At 34.2% G+C, this 24,428-nt stretch overlaps 1 pseudogene; it reads left to right on the top strand.

Annotated features, from left to right (window-relative positions):
• The first annotated feature begins 69 nt into the window (after positions 1-69).
• Positions 70-2,694, top strand: LOC124977865 (olfactory receptor 4F17-like; annotated as a pseudogene).
• Positions 2,695-24,428: the final 21,734 nt, after the last annotated feature.

The following is a 24,428-nucleotide window of genomic DNA, read 5'->3' as shown; positions in this document are numbered from 1 at the left end:
GGAATTCAGGATAATGAAAAGTATCATCTCCAAGGGCAATGGAAAACTATGATTAAATAAAGATCCAAAATGAATAATAGTATTCCTTTGGCAAGTGTAACTCTGTTTATCTTCATGTCTCCCATAGAGTATTGTCCATTCATTTCTCTCTTTTACATTTTTTAAAAATTATATATATATATATATATATATATATATATTTAGATATTGATAGACCTTTATGTTTATTCGCTTATTTGTATGTGGTGCTGAGAAACAAACCCAGTACCTCACACATGCTAGGCAAGTGCTCTACCACTGAGCCACAACTACTTCCACCTAATTGACAGGTATTCTCATGGCTATTTTTCACATCCCAGGATACATTACACTTGCTACTTCACTTCACTGAAATACTTCTTGAAACAGTATTCATTTTCTCTCCTAGATACACAATTGAAATGACTTTCTCAACTCATGTCCAAGAGTCACTGGCCTCTCACCTAGCAGAGAGCAGCTTACGAAGATGCCCCAACAGCTTCTCTACATGTATAAACAACTGTCACTATCCTTTACCTCATTTACCAAATTTATTTCTACTCCTAAATATGATCCTTATGTTAAATGTTGCTACATTAGAGTTATTGTATCATCAGAGTTAAAGCCATTACAATGTCCCCAGTTACTCAAAATAAAAATATCTGAATAATATTTTATCATCTCCTGCATATTGTTGACAAATTTTCTATTATTTTCCTTTGACAATGACTTCTATATATTGACCAGTTACTATGTGCTAGAAAATTTATATTCACAGCCTCATCTAATCCTCTTAGCACACCTATGAAGTTGTGCTACTAGCACTCATCTTGTCCAGATGACTCTTGTCTAGCATCTAGGTGACTTGTTCAAGGTCATCCAGAGACTTGGTAGGTGCAGCCTGGACTTGATGCAAGGCCTCCTAGCACCCAAACTCACATCTTATCCACCCTAAGGTGTTGCTTAGTGGGTCCTCACAAATCTTCCCTCACCCTTTTTCTGTCCACACAACCACAACCTGCACTTATTACCTATTGTTGGGCTTCAAACATCAGTTTTACTTCCAGTCTCCCCTCTTCCAGTTCATGTTGAGAAGTGTTAATTTCCTAAACAATTATTCATTATTCTTCAATAGCCCTTCAATGTTTTCCAGAATCCCTTTCAAATTTTATCTGTGAATTTTAAACTTCACACTTTCTCTCATGTAAACTTTATCACATTTTCTTCTTTCATGCTCCACCTTTGGATTCCCCATTCTTTTATCCTCTCTCACTTTTAAAATTGATATTTTTACTTTTTTTGTTCTATTTTTCATCATTTGTTTCATTTTGGTATATGTCTTTTTCTTCCAAGTACTTTAATATCAAGTGATATAAAATGTATGCTAGAGAATTTGAGCTGTTTTGAAGTTGAAAGGAAAAGGAGATGAATGTAAGTAACAGAACAGACAACCTGGCAGAGAGGGTGACATAGTCACTAGTATTTTATTAGAAATAAACAGTATGAGTGGAGCTACTGTGAAGACTTGGGTAATTTAACTACGAGGTATAACCGGGGAAGTAGTATGAGATAAAATTATAACTTTAGTGTTTACATTATAAAACTTTTACATAACGAACCACTCATTCTATGAGAAAGGAGAATGACACAGGCTTTGGACTGAATATAACAATTCTGACTTCCTCTTCATTCTCTTCTCCAAGGGAACTGCAGAGACTGTCTCCTGGAATGAATCAGTAAGTGAAGCAAATCACTCTGTGGTGACTGAGTTTGTTTTCCTCGGACTATCCAATTCTCAGGAACTCCAGATTTTCCTCTTTCTGTTCTTTTTTGTTTTCTACGTAGCAATTGTGTTTGGAAACCTTCTTATTGTCGTAACCGTAGCTTCCGACTCACGCCTTCACTCCCCCATGTACTTCTTGCTGGCCAACCTCTCACTCATCGACCTGTCTCTGTCTTCAGCCACAGCCCCCAAGATGATTGCTGACTTTTTCAGTACGCGCAAAGTCATCTCTTTCAAGGGCTGTCTGGCTCAGATATTTCTCGTTCACTTCTTCGGTGGAAGTGAGTTGGTGATCCTCATGGCCATGGTCTTTGACAGATATACAGCGATCTGTAAACCCCTCCGCTACACTACAATTATGTGCCGCCACATGTGTGCTGGCATTGTGGCTGCTGCGTGGGGGATTGGTTTCCTCCACTCCGTGAGCAAGTTGGCCTTCGCAGTGAACTTACCCTTCTGTGGTCCCAACGAGGTGGATAGCTTTTACTGTGACCTCCCTCGGGTAATCAAACTTGCCTGTACGGGACACCTACAGGTTGGATGTCATGGTCATTGCTAACAGTGGTGTGCTCACTGTGTGTTCTTTTGTTCTCCTGATCACCTCCTACACCATCATCCTCATGACCATCCAGCGTCGCCCTTCTGATAGATCATCCAAAGATCTGTCCACTTTGACTGCTCACATCACAGTAGTTCTTTTGTTTTTTGGACCATGCATCTTTATTTATGCCTGGCCATTCCCTGTCAAGTCATTAGATAAATTCCTTGCTGTGTTTTATTCTGTGGTCACTCCTCTCTTGAACCCAATTATATACACACTGAGGAACAAAGACATGAAGAGGGCAATGAGAGGGCTGGGAAAATGGAATGTGAATTCAGGGAAAAAATCTTAGGTCCTCTGTAACTGTCAGATCAATCTGATATAACGCCATAATATATAGCAAATTTGGTAAGCTATTTAGTAAAGCTCATGAAAATTGTAACTTCCATTCCCACATCATTTAATAATTGTTAAACACATATGCTGCATCAATTTAGCTTTCAACATCTTTGTGTTTTGGATGCAAATGCAAAATTAATATCATGCGTTCAAAAGATATTACAAATTTTGACAACAGTGAAGGCTTAAATACGTTAGTATCTGTGAGCCTTCATGAGTAATTTTGAGTTGAACAGAGGTTCAACTCTACTTCCTTCTTACTAACTACGCCTTTACGTACATTATTTAGCTATGATAGCTTTAGTTTCCACATTCTAAAAAAAGAGATAATAATACTTGTTGCACATAGCTATTATAAGAGATGATGAAATAATAAATGTATAACGGGTGAGAAAAACCACTTAACAAGTGATCCAGAAAACTCTCTCCTCTTCCCAGTGAGAATCCTAAGGAAAAGGGAATGTATTGTCAAAGTTTGACTTGAATTAGGAGATAAGGAAAGTTGGATGATAAAAGAGTTAAGATTATTTCTACTCCAGGAAAGCAATAGAACATATTTATAAGTTTTTTTAAAACACCTAACAAAATCAGGATATGATAATGACAGCATTTTAAATCAGTGAGAGAAGGAAAGACCCATTAAAGTGACAGTGAAAAAATGTATAGCAATATGGGGAAAGATACACTGTATCCATTCATCACATCACATACCAGGACGATTTCCAAATGATTGAAGACAGAAAACTTTTTTAAAAATTGTTAAAATATGAAAAGAAAATATGAGTTCGTTTCTTTGTATTCTATAAATGTGATAAAGATTGATAATATTGGCTACACAGAATTAATTTTTAATGCTTAATAAGAATATCTGAAAAAAGTAAGAAGATATTGAGAAAGTACTTGCAATTCACATTACAAGGAGTAGCAACAGTTCTAATATGTAAAGAATTTCCAGAAACCTAACAAAATAACAGAAAAATGGACAATGATATACACTTACAGTTCATACAAAAGAAGATGAATACCATCTTTAAATACATGAAAAAATGTTCAAGCTTTTTTATGTTAAGGTATATGCAAAATAAAATGATACTTGCATGCTGGTTCTGGCCTATAAGGTATCAAATATCCATCTGACCTCAGTATGTGATAGCACAACCTGTTGATGAAACCATAAAGAAGCACTCATGCCTTGTTGGTGAGAATGAAAAATGGTACAATCTCCTAGTGCTAAATAGAGAAATTAACATTCCACTTATTTTTTAATCTAGAGATCTTACTTCTAAGAATATATTACTATTCTAATTAATATTAATATTAGAATAATATATTCTAAGAATATATTAGCAAAAATACAAAACAAACAACCACAAGGCTTAAGGCATTGAGACGTTTTTAATAGCAAGAAATGGAAAATACCTAAAATAACTAAAATAAGATCAATAAGAAAAATAACTCCTTGCATAAATTATAAATAATGCAGTTTTAAGCAACTAATATTTTCAAATCCTTCTCTGGAATAATATACAAGACATTTCTTAAATGAAAATAATAAAGTGCTAAAGAGTGTCTCTATGATGCTGATTTTATGTTAAAACAGATATATATATATTAGATTTACATGTATATATATATATGTATAAATATTTAAGTAAGCTTTTATTTCTTTTTATATCCAAAACTTTTAATAAGACAAATAATGAAAAACTCCAAAGTCACAGATTATAAAGAATAAGTAATCCATTTGGAATTTATTGCATTTAAAGAAAGCAGATTATTAAAAGAGGTATGATAAATACAGTAAGAAAATAACTTCAAATTTCAAACAAAACAAAGTGTATCAGGGACAGAATTCAAGAATAAGCAATATAAAGGCAATAAAGTCATAAAGTCAGTTAGTGCTTAATTAGATATGGAGGGGACAACCAATCCTGTCTCACAAGTTTCCCAGCTACATTTGAGAACTGAAGTTACTTTATTAAGTATACTTTACAACTATTAGAAATATAATAAAGGTGTAAATCTTGTTTTTCTTTAAAGGTTAAAGTTATTTGCTTAGTGGTACATAAAAGGCTTCAGAAAATTCAAGTTTAACAAAAAATGGAAGTGTAATCAAAGAAAGTGCACTTAAAGCTGTTTGCCAGCAATTAAAAAAGTAGATTCTATACTGCTATTAGATGACTTCTCAATCACAAAAAGAGCATAGTAATAAAAACAATTCTCTTTCAAAAATAGTACTATAAATTTTAAAATAAAACAGAATCCCAATGACCCTTTGCATTTTCACTTACTTTATTCTTTTAGTGGCTTTTTTAAACCCTCACTAGGAGTGAATGTTCTTTTAGCTATGATTGTGGTTGCAATTCCATTTTTAAAAAATTCACATTAACTCCAGTAAAGAGATGTGATGTGCATGCATGTGTATATAATTATATCTTAATATAGAAACACCAATGAATATAAAAGTTTTCAAACAATCATTATGTTATTCTCACAGTAGATATGTCATCTCATTCTCACAGTAGTAGACTGTCAACTCAATTGGACCTAAAATGATGAGTAGTTTTGCGAAAAAAAAAAAAAAAAATTCACTGCACATTTTACATATATTTAAACAAATGTACTCAAATTCCTCAGAACTAGTGATATTAATACACTCGTACCTTCTGACAGTGCTTATGTGAAGTACCAGAACTTGAACCCAGTAGAAAAGCTGAGTAGTAAGGAAACTGTACTGATGAACACCAACATAGAAGAGTGGATTCCACCTTAGTATGTTCCACCAGCAAAATGAAAACAGTCTATCACTGATAAAAAGGGTAGGACTGAAAGGTTGCATCTGTCTGCAAATCCAGATAATGTCATAACTATGCCCAAATGCACATGTATATATACCCAAGGATGGTTAATGGTTGTTATCACTTGTGAATAAATATTCTAATCAGCTACATTTCATCTAGCCTGCAACTTCCCTTCCTCCACCTATTATATATACCAGTTTTTATGTCTTAGCAGATACATTCTTCAATGCCATAAAAACTGTTCTTTTAAATAATAACATTTTATTGAAGTGATATTTAAATAGTTAAGCAAATGGTCCACTTTTAAAAAGATGATTCAGAATCAACAAGCATTGTTAAAGCTGTTAGGAAACAACTTTGGCCTCAGATTTTGCTAGCTTCATGTGTTACTTCCCTTAGTGATGTTCAACTATAGCAGGTTTAGAGTTATAACTACTTTGCATTCTTAGAAGCACAGGGCACATCCAAATAGTAATAAGAAAATATTTTTTCTTAAATATTAAGCTTAAATCAGAGCTGGACCACCCCATATTAGAACAAAACTTTTACTGAGTGCTTTGTGCCAGATAATGTAAATGCTACCATGTGCTTTGGGAATTTAATTCTCATCAGGGAATTAACCTGGGCATCAGTTGTGTAGAGTTGACCTACACCTTAACCATGGTGGGGTAGCTGAATGAAAATGGAAAGTATAAATCTCTAATCCTTGAAAAATGCCTCTTATTTCAACACAAAGGAATCTCCCCATTTCTATTCCATTGGATCCCCAATTGAATCCTAAGTTTTTCCTCTTAGCTACCATCTCAAAAAGAGGAAAGTCACCAGACTATGCTATAATAAACAAGAATGTAAATATTTTAAGCCATGGCAGAGTTGTTTCCTCAGAAATCTGTCCAACATTTTAAGCCAAAGGGTCTTTTCAGTGTCTGAATCATTTACATTATTCAGTGTTCATAATATGCTTCTTTGACTATTGTAATACTTCATCTCTTGATCTTCATTAGCTCATCTTTTAGAAGGGTAGTAGAGGAACTAATACAGTCTCCTTAGGATGTAAACATAAAATACATAGTTAAGTAAGCATTTAAATAGAAAATGAAAAACAATAAAGTTTTCTTCTGGCAGGATGAAGAAACAGGGAAGCACAGGGATAAAATCCAGGCTTTTCTGAATATATCTTATGGTATTGACTTTGGAATCATATAAATTTTACATAATTTAAATTAAATTAAATCAAGAGAAAAAAGGAACTTCAATCTCAAAAAAAAAAAAACACATTTAAACCAAAACAAGTGATTTAGTAGTATTTTAATCAGTATAACATCAGAGAAAATAATCATTTCATTAGACACTAAAACATAGTCAAATTGCTGTGGAACATTTCCTGAGAATGGAAAAAATAAGAAGAACCAAAACTTCTTACTTGCTGCTAGTAAAAATATTAGTCTTACTCTTTTAGAAATGAATTGAGATAGCTAGGCACGGTGGCGCACACCTGTAATCCAAGTAGCTCGGGAGACTTGAGGCAGAAGGATCATAAGTTCAAAGCCAGACTCAAAAAAAGTGAAGTGCTAAGCAATTTAGTGAGACCCTGTCCCTAAATAAAATACAAAATAGGACTGGAGATGTGGTTCAGGGATCAAGTGTACCTGAATTCAATTCCTGGTAACCCCCCTAAAAAATATTGAGATAAGTAAATAAATAATTGTGTAAACATCAATAGGAGTCAAAATTTTCAGCATTAAAGAAGATAAAAATTAAAACAGTCAAATAATCTGTTTTTCTTAATTAGAATTTAAAATATGAAGCACTAACTTATTTTTCTTGTACTAATAATTTAAGTATTTCTCAATTGTATCCATTGAAAAGACCTTGAAGCAATGACAGCCCAGTAGCAATGAATTCCTCTAATGCTCTTGTACAGTCTTCAAATACTATTTCCCAATAAAAAGAATCAGGGATTCTTTGATAAATAGTTCATTCTTGATCTGAAGCAGAAACACACAAGATTGTTCTGGAACATTTTTTTCAGGTCCCAATTAAAGGAAGCTAAATAAAACTATAAGGATAATGTCAAAAAAAAAAAAAAAAAAAGGAGCCAACTGGAACAGTCAATAGTTAACCAGAAATGAAACCATATGAGCATAAATAATAATGATGATGAGTTCAACAGATTGAAGTACCAGTACATAAAAGTATCCATAAAAATCACAATGATTCTCAAAATAAAAAAATAGTATATTTTCATCCTTTGGAGGTAATTACTATGTCTATTAAATATTCTGAAACTTGATGACTAAAAAGAAAGAACCAAGTAATATATTCTGCCCTTCCTATATAATAATTTTGAGAGGAAATAACCACATTGTTGATGAAGAAAAATATTTGTAAGGAAATTCAAGATAATAATTGCAGTGGGAAATATAGAATTAGAAAATCAATATTTTGCAATTCATAATGAATTAATGGTTCTAAGGCAACAATCAATGGACACAAAGATGATTAACAGTGTCAGAAAAAACTTATAAGAAATAGGCTGACAATAACTGAAATCATTGGTCAATATTCATATCACATGGAGGAAATATGTAAAAAAATATAGCATGAAGTGTAAATGAACCTGATTAATAAAACCTCTCTAATGACAGTCTACAGGAAATCTGTAGCAGAGAGAAATATATGAGAACATTACATGGATTCAATAACATAAATACAAAGCATGGATTCTTCAGATCTGTTTTTGGACACCTCTCCTACGCTCTGGAGCTCAGGGTTTCTGTGCTGTACAGGAACTGAAAGAACCATAGGGAGAATGCTGGGCACCCTGAAAGTCAGGAAATGATATGTCTTCTCATCAAACCCAAGAATTTTCACCATAGGAGGGAACAAAAGGTTTATTCCAAAAGCTGAGTTTCATTTATTTTGTTGGCACAAAGTTTGAATATTGTCAAAACCTGCTCATTCTGCTCTTTGACCTTTGAAGATTTCCTACCATGGACTCATTTTCTTCAAATCTGGAGATCAGTCCTGAGAAATGAAGATAATCATCTTGGAGGCCACTAAGGTATTATCCATGATTGAACAAGATTCCTGTGGACCTACAGAGCAATGACTTAAGTCAACCTGACAAAAAGGACATGTGCTTCAGCCCCTCAGAGGAAATCCAGATTCCAGCACCAATAAAAACCACACCTACAGTTATGTCATGTCCCTGACCGGGATCAGCAAGCCATGGTGGTGCACACCTATAATCCCAGCAAGTCAGAGGTTCACAAGTTCAAAGTCACCCTCAGCAATCTATAAACCAAGATGAAAATACTCAGAAGAAACCCTTCCAGTTAACATCTTCGTATCTAGCCTCCATAACTGATTTTCAGGGTACCCGGGACCCCTGGCCCTAGGTGTGGCTAAGATGGCGCCTGGCAGTGAGCCAGAGCAGTTAACTTTTGCACAAACATCTGACATCATTTTAAGGAAGTCTTTATGACTGGTTCTCTGGTCTCATGCACAACGCATGATCTCGGTATGCCCTGCTTGGCTCTCTGTATCTGTCCACGCTTTTCCCTCGTGTGCTCTCCTTTGATTGGTGGTTTTACCTATATAAGGTCTGTAACTTCCCTGCTGAGAAGAGAAATAGGATAAGAAAAAGAAACAATAGAAGCAGAAGGAAAGCGCGCAATAAAGCATTGAAACTTCAACCAGGTGTCGTGTTTCTCTGCGGGCAGGGAACGCAACAACTGATAAAATAAATGTCTGTTGTTAAAGCCACCTCTGGGGACCTGAGGTATGATAGCTCCTACAAATGGATACAGTGACTTTCCTCAGATCATGACTGAATAAAATATAGTTGAATCACATCACACTCCACCAGCAATGAGAGACTGAACTGCTGTAAGAAATGATCTTTGAGAGATCAGTAGAGAAAAACAACCAAGGAGTGGCAGGCAGGGAAGCAATGGAAAGTTCTGGGGCATGATTTTGCCAAATTATATTGTTATATTTTGTGCATGTACAAATATGTAACAATAAATCCCATCATTATGCCCAATTATAATGCATCAATGAAAATGTAGGAAAATAATAAATAAATGCAAAGCATGGAAGATTCAACAGGACGAATACTCTGGATCATTCGGCAAATAAATTCATGGAGTGAAAATGCAGAAGTGAGGAAATGAGATAGGTCAACAGACTGAAAAGACATAACAACCAAAGCAGTGTGGAACACTGCCTAAACACACTTTAACAAATGTTTTTGACAGAATCAGGAAAAATTGAGTAAGATCTAAATATGTGATTCTCAAAGATAAGGGGGAAAATTTGAAAGTAGCAGAATCAGCTAGGAATTGAGGAACTAGGAAAAGAAAAGCTCATTGAGATAAGCCACATGTTTTGCATACCACTTTCTCCCGTGGAGTATTTATCAGTTCTTGGTGTAGTCAAAAGGCTGAGAAGTCAGGCAGAGGGAAGCTGCAAAAAGAGAACACAACAAAGCTTCTGACAACCTCATTGAGCTAACAGAGCAAAAAGTCAGAGCTTAGTACTACTGAGGCAGCAAGGAAATCAGAAACAGGTTTTTTATTCTTTATATCAGAGAAAAACAGTTTTCTAATTGAAACTTGTAATTATCTATTGAGTATTCTGTGTCTCTCTGTTTTCTTAGTTCTTCTTTAATTTCTTTCAGCATTATGTAATTTTCACTAAACAATTTCCTAAAAGATAGTCCTGTAGATATATGATTTTTTTATTAATATAATGTTCTAATAAGTTTACTAAATTCATACATTTGATCTGGTGGTTGCTTTGTAGACGTTTTTATTATTTTCAAAACAATCAATGATGTCATCTATAAATGGAAACAATTCTACATTTTTTATCTTTTCCCGCACTTTACTTCTCTCATTACAATGCCTAAGATCTCTACTACAATGAAGAATAGAATTCTGGAGAGAAGATATTTAGCCTTGTTCCAAATCTGAAGAGGAAAACATGCTTTCTGAAAAATTTGTTAATTCCATCTAAGCTGTTAATGTATTGGTGAAAATTCCTTTCAATATTTCTTTTTTAATTTTTTTATTTTTAATTGTTTTTATTTTTTATTTGTTCTAATTTGTCATACATGACAGTAGAATGCATTTATACATTTTGATTGGAGTGTAATCTCTCATTTTTCTAACTATACATATTATAGAATCACATTGGTCATGCAGTCATATGTACATGAGATAATAATGTCTGTTTCACTCTACTATCCTTCCTACCCACCTTCTCCCCTCTCTTCACTCTCCTCTAACTATTATAAAGGAACTCTGTTCTTCCCTATCCCCTGCTTCCATTGTGAATTAGCATCCACATATCTGAGAAAACATTCGACCTTTGGTTTTTTTAGGTTTGGCTTATTTCACTTAGCATGGTATTCTCTAACTCCATTCATTTCCCAACAAATGCTATAATTTCACTCTTATTTAAAGCTGATTAATATTCCATCATGTGTATGTGTGTGTGAGTGTGTGTGTGTGTGTGTGTGTGTGTGTGTACACATTTTCTTTATCCATTCATCTGTTGAAGGGCATCTAGGTTGGTTCCATACTTTAGCTATTGTGAATTGAGCTGCTATAAACATTAATGTGACTGTGTCACTGTAGTATGTTGATTTTAAGTCCTTTGAGTATAAACCCAGGAGTGGGATAACTGGGTCAAATGGTGGTTCCATTCCAAGTTTTCTGAGGAAACTCCATACTGCTTTTTGTAATGATTACACCAATTTGCAGTCCTATTAGCAATAAACGAGTGTACCTTTTCCCCCACATCCTCACCAATATTTATTGTTGCTTGTATTCTTGATAATTACCATTCTGGTTGGAATAAGATGAAATCTTGGTTGTGATTTGCATTTTTCTAATTGCTAGAGATGTTGAACATTTTTTCCTGTATTTGTTGATCAATTGTATATCTTCCTCTGTGAAATTTCTGTTCAGTTCCTTAGTCCATTTATTGATTGGGTTATTTGTTATTTTGTGTTAAGTTTTTGAGTTCTTTATATATCCTAGAGATTAATGTTTTATCTGAGGTGCATGTGGGCAAAAATTTCTCCCATTCTGTAGGCTCTCTCCTCACATTATTGTTTCCTTTGCTGAAAAGAAGCTTTTTAACTTGAGTCCATCCCATTTATTGATTCTTGATTTAACTTCTTCTGCTTTAGGGGTCTTGTTAAGGAAGTCAGATCCTAGCCTGACATGGTGAAGGTTTGCGCCTATTTTTTTTTCTAGTAGTCACAGGGTCTCTTTTCTAGTCCCTAAGTCTTTGATCCACTGTACATTGAGTTTCATGCAGGGTGAGAGATAAAGGTTTAATTTCATTTTGTTACATGTGGATTTCCATTTTTCCCAGCACCATTTGTTGAATAGGCTATCTTTTCTCCAATGTATATTTTTGGCACCTTTGTCTAGTATGAGATACCAGTATTTATGTGGGTTTGTTTCTGTGTCTTTTGTTCTGTACCATTGGTCTATATGTCTGTTTTGGTGCCAATACCATGCTGTTTTTATTACTATAGCTCTGTAGTATAGTTTGAGGTCTGGTATTGTGATACTTCCTGTTTCAGTCTTCTTGCTAAGGATTGCTTTGGCAATTCTGGGTCTCTTATATTTCCAAATGAATTTCATAATTGCTTTTTCTAGTTCTATGAAGACTGTCATTAGAATTTTAATAGAAATTGCATTAAATTTGTATAACATTTTTTGTAGTACGGTCATTTTGACAATATTAATTCTGTCTATGCAGGAGCATGGGAGGTCTTTACATCTTCTAAGGTCTTCTTCAAGTTCTTTCTTTAGTGTTTAGTGTACAGGTCTTCCACCTCTTTTGTTAAAATTGCTTCCCAGGGTTTTTTTTTTTGTTTGTTTGTTTGTTTGTTTGTTTTTTTGAGGTAGTTGTGAATGGGGTAGTGTTCTTTATTTCTCTTTCAGTGGATTCATTACTGATGTATAGGAATACCTTTGATTTATAGGTATTGACTTTATACTCTGCTACTTTGCTGAATTCATTTATTAGTTCTAGAAGTTTTCTGGTGGAATTTTTTGGATCTTCTAAAAATAGAATCATGTCATTGGCAAATAGTGATAGTTTGAGATCTTCTTTACCTATTTGTACAACTTTAATTTAATTCTTCTGTCTAATTGATCTGGCTAGAGTTTCAAGGACAATGTTGAATAGAAGTGGTGAAGAGGGCATCCTTGTCTTGTTTCAGTTTTTAGAAGGAATGCTTTCAATTTTTCTCCATTTAGAATTTTGTTGGCCTTGGTTTTAGCATATAGCATATATGGCTTTTATGATGTTCCTACTATCCCTATTTTTTCTAGTGTTTTGAACATGAAGGAGTGCTGTATTTTGTCAAATGTTTTTTCTGCATCTATTGAGATGATCATATGATTCTTGTTTTTAAGTCTATTGATATGATGAATTACATTTATTGTTTTCCATATGTTGAAGCAACCCTGCAACATCCCTGAGATGAACCCCACTTGATCGTGGTGACCTATGTTTTTAACATATTTTTGTATACAATTTGCCAGAATTTTATTGAGAATTTTTGCCTCTATGTTCATCAGGATATTGGTCTGAAGTTTTCTTTCCTTGATGTGTCTTTGTCTGATTTTTAGTTCAACATTTCTTTATGATGTTTTTGATGTTATTAGTATCTTCAATGATATCTTTCTCTTTCATTAATTCAGTCATTTATTTTTCTGTTTTATTGAGCAACCTAACTAAAGACTTATTAAAATTACTAAACACTTCAAAGTTTTCAACCTTTGGTTGTGTTTCTTGTAGTGGTTAATTTTATGGGTGAACTTAAGCCACAATACCCAACCATTTTGTCAAACTTCAGTCTAGATGTTCCTATAAAGGTATTCTTGTTAGATGAAATTAGCATCTAAATCAGTAGACTGATTAAAATACAAGAACTTCTCTAGTGTGGAGAGTCCTCATTCGATCAGTTGAAGTCCTTAAGTGAAAAAAAGATGAAATTCTCCCTCTAGACTGTCTTTCAAACTCACCAGGGCAACATCAATTCTTCCCTGGGTCTCCAACCTGCTGGATTGACACTTGTCAGCCTCCACATTTGTTTGAGACAATTCTTTAAAATAGAAGCACACACACACCCTATTGTTTTTGTCTCTCTGGATAACCCTAATATGTTAATTTAATATATTTTGTCTATTTTCTATTTTATTGATTTCTGCCCTTATCTGTCATGTTTCTTTCTTTCTGCTGATTTAAATTTACTCCGCATGTCTTTTTCTAGCTGCTTTTGTCATCTTTATTGAAGTATAATTGACAAATAATTGGATATAAAAATTGTAGGTACTTAAGTTGTATGGCTTTGTTTCAATTTGTATGAACACTGTACAATTACCTCTACAATTGAACTAATAAACATATACATCATCTTATATAGTCACTAGTATTTCATGTGCACAGGTAGCGAGAACACTTCAGGTCCTCCTGTGAGTTTTACTATTTTAGATTCCACATCTAAAAGTAGATGATGCAGTCTTTCTCTGAATTGTCACTTAGCATAAGGGTTCCAGTTTCATCCACATGTGTCAAAGGGCAAGATCTTTTCTAAGGATGAATATTACTCTGCTGTGTATATGTGTCATGTATTCTTTATCAATCCATCTGTCAGTGGACTCCTCCATGTCTCAGCTATTATGAGTAGTAATGCTACAGAACACGGGAATGCAGATCACTTAGACATACTGATTTCATTTCCTTCAACTATAGACCAACGTGTAGAATCACATGGTAAGTCTTTTTAATTTTTGAGCTATATACTTGTTCTATAATAGCTATATCAATATATAGTCCCAGCAACAGCATACAAAGATTTCCATTTCTCTGCATCCTAACTAACATCTTTATCTTTTGTCTTTTCTTATAACATTTTAACAGGTGTGAGGTAACATCTCATTGTGATTTTTATTTGAATTTCCCTGGTTATTAGTGGTGATGTGTCTTTTAATATAACGCTTATGTATTTGTGTCTTCTTTTGAGAAATATTTTTTTAGGTTCTGTACCCATTTTATAGTTTTTGTTTGTATGTGCTATTAAGTAGCATGATTTCCTTAAATTTAGAATATAAGCCCCTTATCAGATATATGGTTTGAAAGTATTCTCTCCCAATTTTTAGGTTGTATTTTCACTCTGTTGATTGTTTGCCATGCAGAAGTTTTTAGTTTAATGCACTTCTCCTTGTCTATTTTGCTTTTATTGCTTATTCTTTAGGTGTCTATTAGTCAGATTTTCTTTATTAGAACAAAATACCTGAGATAATCAAATTAAAATGGGAAAGATTTGCTTTGGCTTATAGTTTTAGAGGTTTCAGTTCATGATCAATTGAATCTATTGCTTTCAGGCCTGTGGCAATGCACTATATCATGGTATCATAGTCAATCACTAAAACAGTGACAACATACCAACCATGAATTCACAGCAAACTTGCAATTGAGGCACCATCTAGTGTTAAAATGTGGAAGAGACTGCAGAATGAAAGGAAATAAGAAACCTGATTAGAATTTCTGGAAAGATAGAAACAAACCGAGTCCTATTATAAACTGGAATAAAGACCTAATCCTTCAGTGCACAGCCAACATTGCACACTAATAAGCATCAAGAACTTTCAGGAATCATGGCCTCATCAAAAAGTCAAAATAAAACACCAAAACTAACCAGATAGCAACTATTATGAGCAAATGCCTGTGTGAATCATTTAAAGCAACTGTTTTAAGGAAACTGAGTGAACTTTAAGAGAACAGAAAAAGGTTTCAATATTACAACAGAAAAAATTCACAAAGAGATGGAAGGAACAAAAAAAAACCCAAAATCTTGAAACTTAAAAATATACTAGCACAATTTAAAACATGACTGAAGGCATTAGCAGCAGGATAGATCAAGCAGAAGAAGGAACTGAGCTCAAAAGTACACAGAGAAGGAGAAAGAGAATGTAGAAGAATGAAGAAACTTCAGGAACATTAGGACAGCATGAAAGGAGCAAGTTTTCAGGGTATTGGGGTTCAAGAGGGACTTGAGAATGCCAAAGGGGTAGAAAGTTTATTCAAAAAGATTATAACAGAAAACTTTTTAAACCTAGAGAAGGATACATATTTCTGGTACAAGATGGTCTAAGGTTATCAGTCAAATTTAACTCTGCCTCAAGACAGCTTATAATGAAGCTCTCAAAAGTGAAAAATAGAGCATATTCTTGAAGGTGCAATGAAAAAGAAAGAAAAAACATGTAGGTGTGTCTCAAGTGGTCTGATAAGTGACTTCTTGGCCGAAATCTTCCAAGTCAGGAGAGTGGCATGAAATTTTCCAAGTACTGAGGGGGTTGGGGGAGGAATTGGTCCACCTAGAGCACTGTGCCCAGTAAAGCTATCCTTTAGAAATGAGGAAGAGAGAAATACATTCCCAGAGAAGCAAAGACGCGAGAATGTATCTCCTCCAGAACTGTCCTATAAGAAATTCTAAAGGGAGTTTTCAAACTGAAAGGAAGAAGCACTAATGGGTAAGAAGAAAACATGGAAAGGCATAAAAATCATTGATAATATAAAGTATGCAAACAAATTCAGAACACCTTAATGTAACAATGGTGTACAAACCATTCACATGTTTAATATGAAATAAAACACAAAATAAATAAAATAATATATAGCTACATGAACATATTGAGATAGGCAATACAGAAAGATGTAAAATGAGATATTAAAATTCAAAATGAAGGAATGAATGGAGTGCATCAGTGTGTCCTCCTTCTCTTTCTGTCTCCCTCCATTTCATTTCCTACCTTTAAGATCATGTTATGTTGCTATCATTCCAAAATAAGGTATTAAATCAATATGTTGTTTGTAAGACTCACAGCCACGAAGCAAAAATCTATAATAAACAAATAAAGAATAATAAGCAAAGAATCAAAACACACTACTAGAATAAATCACTTAACCACAAAGGAAGACTACAAAGTAAAAGGAACAAGAGGAAGGAAGGAAGGAAGGAAGGAAGGAAGGAAGGAAGGAAAGAAGGGAGGCAGGCAAAACAGAACACAACTTACAAAATGACTGTAGGAAACTGTACCTATTGATAATTACCTTGATTATAAATTAATTAAATTCTCCAAATAAAAAACAAAAAAGTCACTGAATGGATAAAAAGTCAAAACACAAATATATGTTGTTTCCAAAAATATCACTTCACCTCTACCGTAATGCATAAACTAAAAGGGAAGGGATGGAAAAAGATATTCCATGAAAATGAAACCCAAAAGAATGCAGGAGTAGTCATACTTATATAAAATAGATTTTAAATCAAAAGCAGTAAGAAGAGATAAGGAAGGTCATTATGTAATGATAAAGGAGTCTATCCAACAACAGGAAGTAACGTATATTTATACATATATACATATATAACCCATAAAGGAGTATCCAAATATATAAAGCATAGATTAACAGACCTAAATGAAGAGATAGACTCTAATATGTTAACCATCAGGGATTTTGGGCATCCCACTTTCAGCAATGGACAAATCATCCAGGCAGAAAATCAACAAAGCAGCACCAAAGTTAAAGTGTTTTCTAAACCAAATAACAATGGACACATTTAGAAAATATTCAAATCATATATGTGGAAATTAAACAAATCATTCTTGAAAACCCAGTCTCAGGAAAGATATAAGGAGAATATTTTAAAGTTTTCTTGAAACAAATGAAAATGGAAACACAACACATTAAAACTTTTTGGATACAGTAAAAGCAATTGTAAAAGGAAAGCTTATTGGAAAACACTTAAATCAGAAATATTCGGAAAGACTTGAAATAAAAAGATTTTTTTCTGCACCTCAGGATCTAGAAAAATGAGAAAATATCAAGTCCAAAATTGGTAGAAAGAAAAAATTAACAAAGATCAGAGAAGATAATAGAAACTAAAGATATATAAAATATCAACAAATTTGAATTTTTTTAAAGATAAACAAAATTGGCAAATCTTTAGCTAGACTAAGGAAAAAAAGGCTCAGATAAATAGAATCAGAGATGAAAACAGAGACATTACAACTGAAACCACAGAAATAAAAAGGATCATTTAGAAATAAGCTTAAGCCAATAAATTTGAAAACACAGAAAGAACAGATGAAATTCTGAACACATATAACCTACCAAACTGAACCATGAAGACATAGAAAACCTGAACAAACCAGTAACAATGAGACTGAATCAGTAATCAAGTCTCTTAAAAAGAAAATCTGATGACCAACTGCTGGATGTTATCAATCTTTTAAACAACTAACATCAATTTTTCCCAAACTATTCCAAGGAATTGAAAGAGAAGGAATTCTTTCAAAATTATCCTATGAGGCCAGAGCAACCCTGATACAGAAACCAGACAAAATGATAAAGCAAAAAAAGAAAACTGTAGACCAATATGGTGAATAAATATAGATGCAAAAATTTTCAGCAAAATACTGACAAATCAATTCCAACAGAATATCATAAAGATCTTTCATCATAATCATAGGAAATTCACCCCAGAAACACAGGAATATTTCACTATATGCAGATCAATAAGTGCAATACATTATATCAATGAGAAGAATCATGATTACTTCCAGAGATGAAGAAAATTATTCAATAAATTTCAACATGTCTTCAGGATAAAAGCTCTAGACAAATTAAGTAGTGAAAGAACATACCTCAACAAAATATATGTATTACAACCCCATAACTGGCCACTTGAATAGGGAAGATGAGAGTTTTTCCTCTAAGATTTGGAACAACACAAGGATGTCCATTATCACCATTCTTATTCAACATAGCGATGGAAGTTTTAGCCAGAGCAATTATGCCAGAGAAAGACACAAAAAGTATACAAATAATAAAGGAGAAAACCAAATTATCCTGTTAGAAGATGATAAGATTTCTATATACAAAAAAAAAAAAAAACTAAAGACTCCCCAAAAAGTTATTGTAACTGATAAATTCAGTAGAGGCAAAGGATACAAAGTAAGTATATATAAATCAATAGCATTTTTATGCACTAATAATCTTATCAATGAGAAAGGAATCATGAAATCAAGCTCATCTGCAATAGCCACAAAAATAAAATATATCAGAATAAATTAAGAAAATGAATAACCACCACAATGCAAATTACAAAACACTGATAAAAGAAATTGAAAACTGTAGAAAGACTTCCTGCATTCATGGAATGGAAGAATTAATATAGTCAAAAGGTCTATAGTAACCAATGCAATTTACAAATTTAATGTACTATTTATCAAAATACCAATGACATTTTTAACAGAACTAGAAAAAATACTAAAAATTATATGGAAGGACAAAAAATCTCTCAATAGTCACTGCAATATAAGAAAAAAAGAATAAATCAGGAGGCAACACATTAACTTCAAAATATACAAAATATGTAAAGTTTTAGTAATCAAAACTGCATGGATTGACATAAAAACAGACCCATAAATCAATGAAACAGAATAGAGTGCCCAAGAAATCACACTATGCATTTACAGCCAACTGATACCCACAAGGTTGTCAAAAATACCCAACGGAAAAGTATTGCCTCTTAAAGAAATGGTGGTGGGGAAACTGGATATCCATATGCAAAATATGGAAATTTTACACCTATCTTTCTCACCCTATACAGAAAAAATATACATCAAAATGTATCAAGCATCTAAATGTAAGACCTGGTACTAGGAAATGTGGGAGAAAATAGGAGAAATATTGAAAGGGACAAGATTTTTTTTTTTTTTTTTGGAGAAGACATAGGAAACAAAAGCTAAATGGGAACATATTAAATGAAAAATTTCTGCACAGCAAAGGAAACAATCAACATGAATAGAAAACATACAGAATGGTAAAAATTTTTTCATACTATTCATTTGACAAAAGATTCATATCCAGAATATATAAGGAACTCAAAAATCTCAATAACAAAAATACAAGTAGCCCAATATGAAATAGATACTTTTCAAAAGTAGAACAAATAAATTTATGAAAAAATATGTAATTAGCCACAGGGAAATAAAATTTTTAAAATGCTATATATTATGTCACCCCATTTAGAATGGCTATGATCAAAAAGACAAAAGATAACAAGTCCTGACAAAAATATGGAGAAAAGGAAATTCCTATACACTGTTAGTGGGAATGTAAAATAGTACACCCATTATGGAAGACAGTATGGAGGTTCCTCAAAAAACTAAGAATAAATCTTTCATATGATCCAGCTATCCCACGTTTGTGTATTATCTAAAGGAAATGATATCAGCATATCCATAAATGCCTGCACAGCCATGTTTATTGCTGTACTTTTATAATAGCTAAGATACAGAATCAACCTAGATACTTATCAACAGATGAATAAAGAAAATGTGGTAAATATGCATAATGCAATATTGTTCAACCAATAAAAAGAAAGAATGACATCCTATCATTTGCAACAAAATGGATGGAATGGGAGAGTAGATCATTTAGTGAAATAAGTCACACGCAGAAAGACAAATACCATTATGTTCTCTTTCAAATATGGATGCTAAAATAATCAATGTAGAACAGTGATTATCAGAGGCTGGGAGTGATGGGTTGGAGAGTAATGGAGGGAAACTGGTAATGTCTACAAAATACATTTAAATCAATGTAATAAGGTTAGTACTCTATAACACAGCAGGATGACTGTAGTTCACAATAACCTATCATATATTTTTTGAACAACCAGGAAGAACTTTAAAGTTCCAAACACAAAATAATGATAAAGAGATGGAAAGCTTAATTACTCTAACATTATCCATGCACATTATATATAGGTATCAAAATACCACACTGTACTCCCTGAATACGTACAATGAAAACAATGATTAATGAAGCAAATAAATAAATAAATAAAAATGTACAAACACTAGTAGAAATTATGGGTAATTCCTAAAAGAACTGAGTATATGGGAAATCATTGTGTGACACTAAACCAAAATGTGATTTTTTTAATAATGAATTTACCTAATTAAATGATAACAAGTTTTGCTACCAAAAATATTTTTTTAGAAATCCATCAGATGCAAATTCAAAATACAAAAGGCAAATTAAGAGCAAATATTTGCAACATATATAACAGAAAAAGAACCAATTTTACTAACATAGATTTCTTAAAATTAAAGATGACCAGACATCTAACAGATTTTTTTAAATGGACAAGCAATAAAATCAGTGTAAATGACAGAAAAGGAACTCCGAAGGTCCACTAATCAGCAGAAACATTGAAAAAGTCAGAAAAAAAACTATCAGAAACAACTTTGTCAGAACTTTAGAAAACAGTGAACATGTTTTAGCAACCCAGCAAATGTTGAATTAAGAGAACAGCAACTTTAAAATGGCAGTAGAGGGGGTTTTCAAGATGGCAGACTAGAGGGTGGCTGCATTTCATGTTGCTCCAGGACTCAGGATTCAAAAGAGGAGATATTGAGAGACTTGGGACCAACTCAAAGCCACCGGGTGAGTCTCTCCCGTTGGGGAGACGTCCCACATAGGGCAGTAGTACCAGAACGCAGGGAAGTTTGTGAAGTAGAGTTGCCTGGCAAGACACCCCTCCCCCTGCTGGAGCAGAGAACACGGACAATTGGGAGCTTTGTAGAGGAGGCCGCTCAGCACAACGCTTGGTTTCGGAGCAACCCACTGGGGCTCCAGCGGCTGCCCAGAGGAGGGGCTGCGCGGTGAGCTGTTTGGACTCAGAGCAACCACTCCTGAAGCTGCCTGGAGGAGGAAGAGGTGCGCAGTGAGTTGCTTGGTCTCGAAGCCACCACACAGAACACCAGGTGGCTGCCTGGAGGAAGAGTCGGGCAGCGGGTCGCTGGGGCTCGGAGCATCTGTATGGGGCTCCAGGTGGCTACTCAAAGGAGGGGCCACATAGCCAGGTGATTAGGTGCAAAGCACGGTCCCGGGACCTAGGTGGCTTCTCGGTGGAAGAGCTGCACAGAGACAAGCTGAGGGGCTGAACAAAGTTTCCAGGACTGTGGGCAGCTTCTCTGAGGAGAGGCAGCCTAAGAAGACTCATCTGTGAAGGGTAAAGTTCCCAGGCCCAGGAGGTAGGTCCAGGCCCCTGGGAACATTGCTAGGAAGGCTACCCTGCCCAGGTGGCAGTTGTGGATTGAGGGGAACCTCCAGGAGGGGAACTGACCAGCGAGACCTCCCCACCGGCTGAGTCTTCCCCAACGGGTGAGGTTTTCCCACAAGGACGGTAAAACCAGAGACACAGGCCCAAACAGGCCTTGCCTCAGCCCGCAGCCTAGTTCCCCTGTGGTTGACCATGATCAACAAGTAGAGGCACCTCTGCCCACTAGCAGGGAATATTCCCCAACTGAAGGCCACCTCCCCTAGAGAGGCAGCTTCCTTGTGGAGCAGCGCATTATCAACTTCCTCCAAGACTTCAGGCTACTGAAGGATAAGAGGGGATATACTAGAAATCTTCAGGGACATTATAAGTCAATAGAGGAAATATGCAACATCTCAGCAGTTAACTGATACCTGAACAATATGAGAAAACAAGGGAAGAAAATGCCCAAAAAAATCTAGATGTTACATCAATAAAATCCAATGACAGCATGGCAGAAGAAATGACAGAAAGGGAGTTCAGAATGTACACAATTAACATGTTAAGGAAGCAAACAATGAAATGAAAGAGCAAATGCAGGCATTGAATGATCACACCAATCGACAGTTAAAAGAGCAAATACAGGAAGCAAAAGATCATTTCAATAAAGAGTTAGAGATATTGAAAAAAACCAAACAGAAGTCCTTGAAATGAAGGAAACAAAAAACCAAATTAAGAACTCCGTAGAAAGCACAAGCAATAGGATAGAACACCTGGAAGACAGAACCTCAGATATTGAAGACAAAATATTTAACCTTGAAAATAAAGTTGACCAAACAGAGAAGATGGTAAGAAATCATGAACAGAATATCTAAGAACTATGGGATATCATGAAAAGGCCAAATTAAAGAATTATTGGGATTGAGGAAGGCTTACAGAAACAAACCAAAGGAATGAACAATCTATTCAATAAAATAATTTCAGAAGATTTCCCAAATCTGAAGAATGAAATGGAAAATCAAGTTCAAGAGGCTTAAAGGACTCCAAATACACAAAATCACAATAGAACCACACCAAGGCACATTATAATGAAAATACCTAACATACAAAATAAAGACAGAATTTTAAAGGCTGTGAGAGAAAAGAACCAAATTACATTCAGGGGGAAACCAATATGGATATCAGCAGATTTTTCAATCCAGACCCTAAAAGCTAGAAGGGCCTGGAACAATATTTTTCAAGCCCTGAAAGAAAATGGATGCCAACCAAGAATCTTACACCCAGCAAAACATACCTTCAGATTTCACAATGAAATAAAATCCTTCCATGATAAACAAAAGCTAAAAGAATTTACAAAAAGAAAGCCAGCATTACAGAACATTCTCAGCAAATATTCCATGAGGAAGAGATGAAAAACAATGATGCAAATCAGCAAAGGAAGGAGCTATCCTAAAGGAACTGTCAAATAAAGGAGAAACCAAGTCGTGCCAAAAATAAATAAATAAATAAATAAATAAAATGAGTCAAATGACCGGGAATACAAATCATATCTCAATAATAACCCTGAATATTAATGGACTGAATTCATCAATCAAAAGACATAGGCTGGCAGATTGGATTAAAAAGAAAAGTCCAACAATATGTTGCCTACAAGAGACTCACCTCATAGAAAGAGATACCCATAGACTAAAGGTGAAAGGATGGGGAAAAACATACCATGCGCATGGACTCAGCAAAAAAGCTGGAGTATCCATCCTCATTTCAGATAATGTGGACTTCAAGCCAAAGTTAGTCAGAAGGGATAAAGAAGGACATTTCATACTGCTTAAGGGAAGAATAAATCACCAAGACATAACAATCATAAATATCTATGCCCCAAACAGTGGCACATTCATGTATGTCACACAAATCCTTCTGAATCTCAGAAAACAAATAGACCATAATACAATAATACTAGGTGATTTTAACATGCCTCTCTCACCACTGGACAGATCTTCCAAGCAAAAATTGAACAAAGAAATCAGAGATCTCAATAACACAATCAATAATTTAGACTTAATGAACATTTATAGAATATACCATCCAAGGAAGAGTGAATACACTTTCTTCTCAGCATCACAAGGATCCTTCTCTAAAAAAGACCATATATTATGTCACAAAGCTAATGTCAGCAAATACAAGAAGATAGAGACACTACCTTGTATTCTATCAAATCATAATGAATTGAAGTTAGAAATAAATGAAAGAGTAAAAAACAGAAATTACTCCAACACCTGAAGATTAAACAATATGCTATTATATGATGAATGGATAACAGAAGATATTAGGAAGGAAATTAAAAAATTCTTAGAGGTAAATGAGAAGAAAGAAACATCATATCAAAATCTCTGGGACACTATGAAAGCAGTACTTAGAGGAAAATTTATTTCATGGAGCGCATTCAATAAAAGAAGTAAAACTCAAAAAATAAATGACCTAAGACTACAGCTCAAAGCCCTAGAAAAAGAAGAACAGACCAACACCAAAAGTACTAGAGGACAGAAAATAGTTAAATTCAGAGCTGAAATCAACGAAATTGAAACAAAAGAAACAATACAAAAAATGACAAAATAAATAGTTGGTTCTTCGAAAAAATAAACAAAATTGATAAACCCTTGGCCACTCTAACAAAGACAAGACCAGAGAAAACCCAAATCACTAAAATTCAGAATGAACAAGGAAATATCACAACAGACA

Source organism: Sciurus carolinensis, chromosome 2 (genome assembly GCF_902686445.1).
Source record: "Sciurus carolinensis chromosome 2, mSciCar1.2, whole genome shotgun sequence".
Taxonomy (NCBI): Eukaryota; Metazoa; Chordata; class Mammalia; order Rodentia; family Sciuridae; genus Sciurus; species Sciurus carolinensis.
This window is presented reverse-complemented; position numbering and strand designations above follow the sequence as displayed.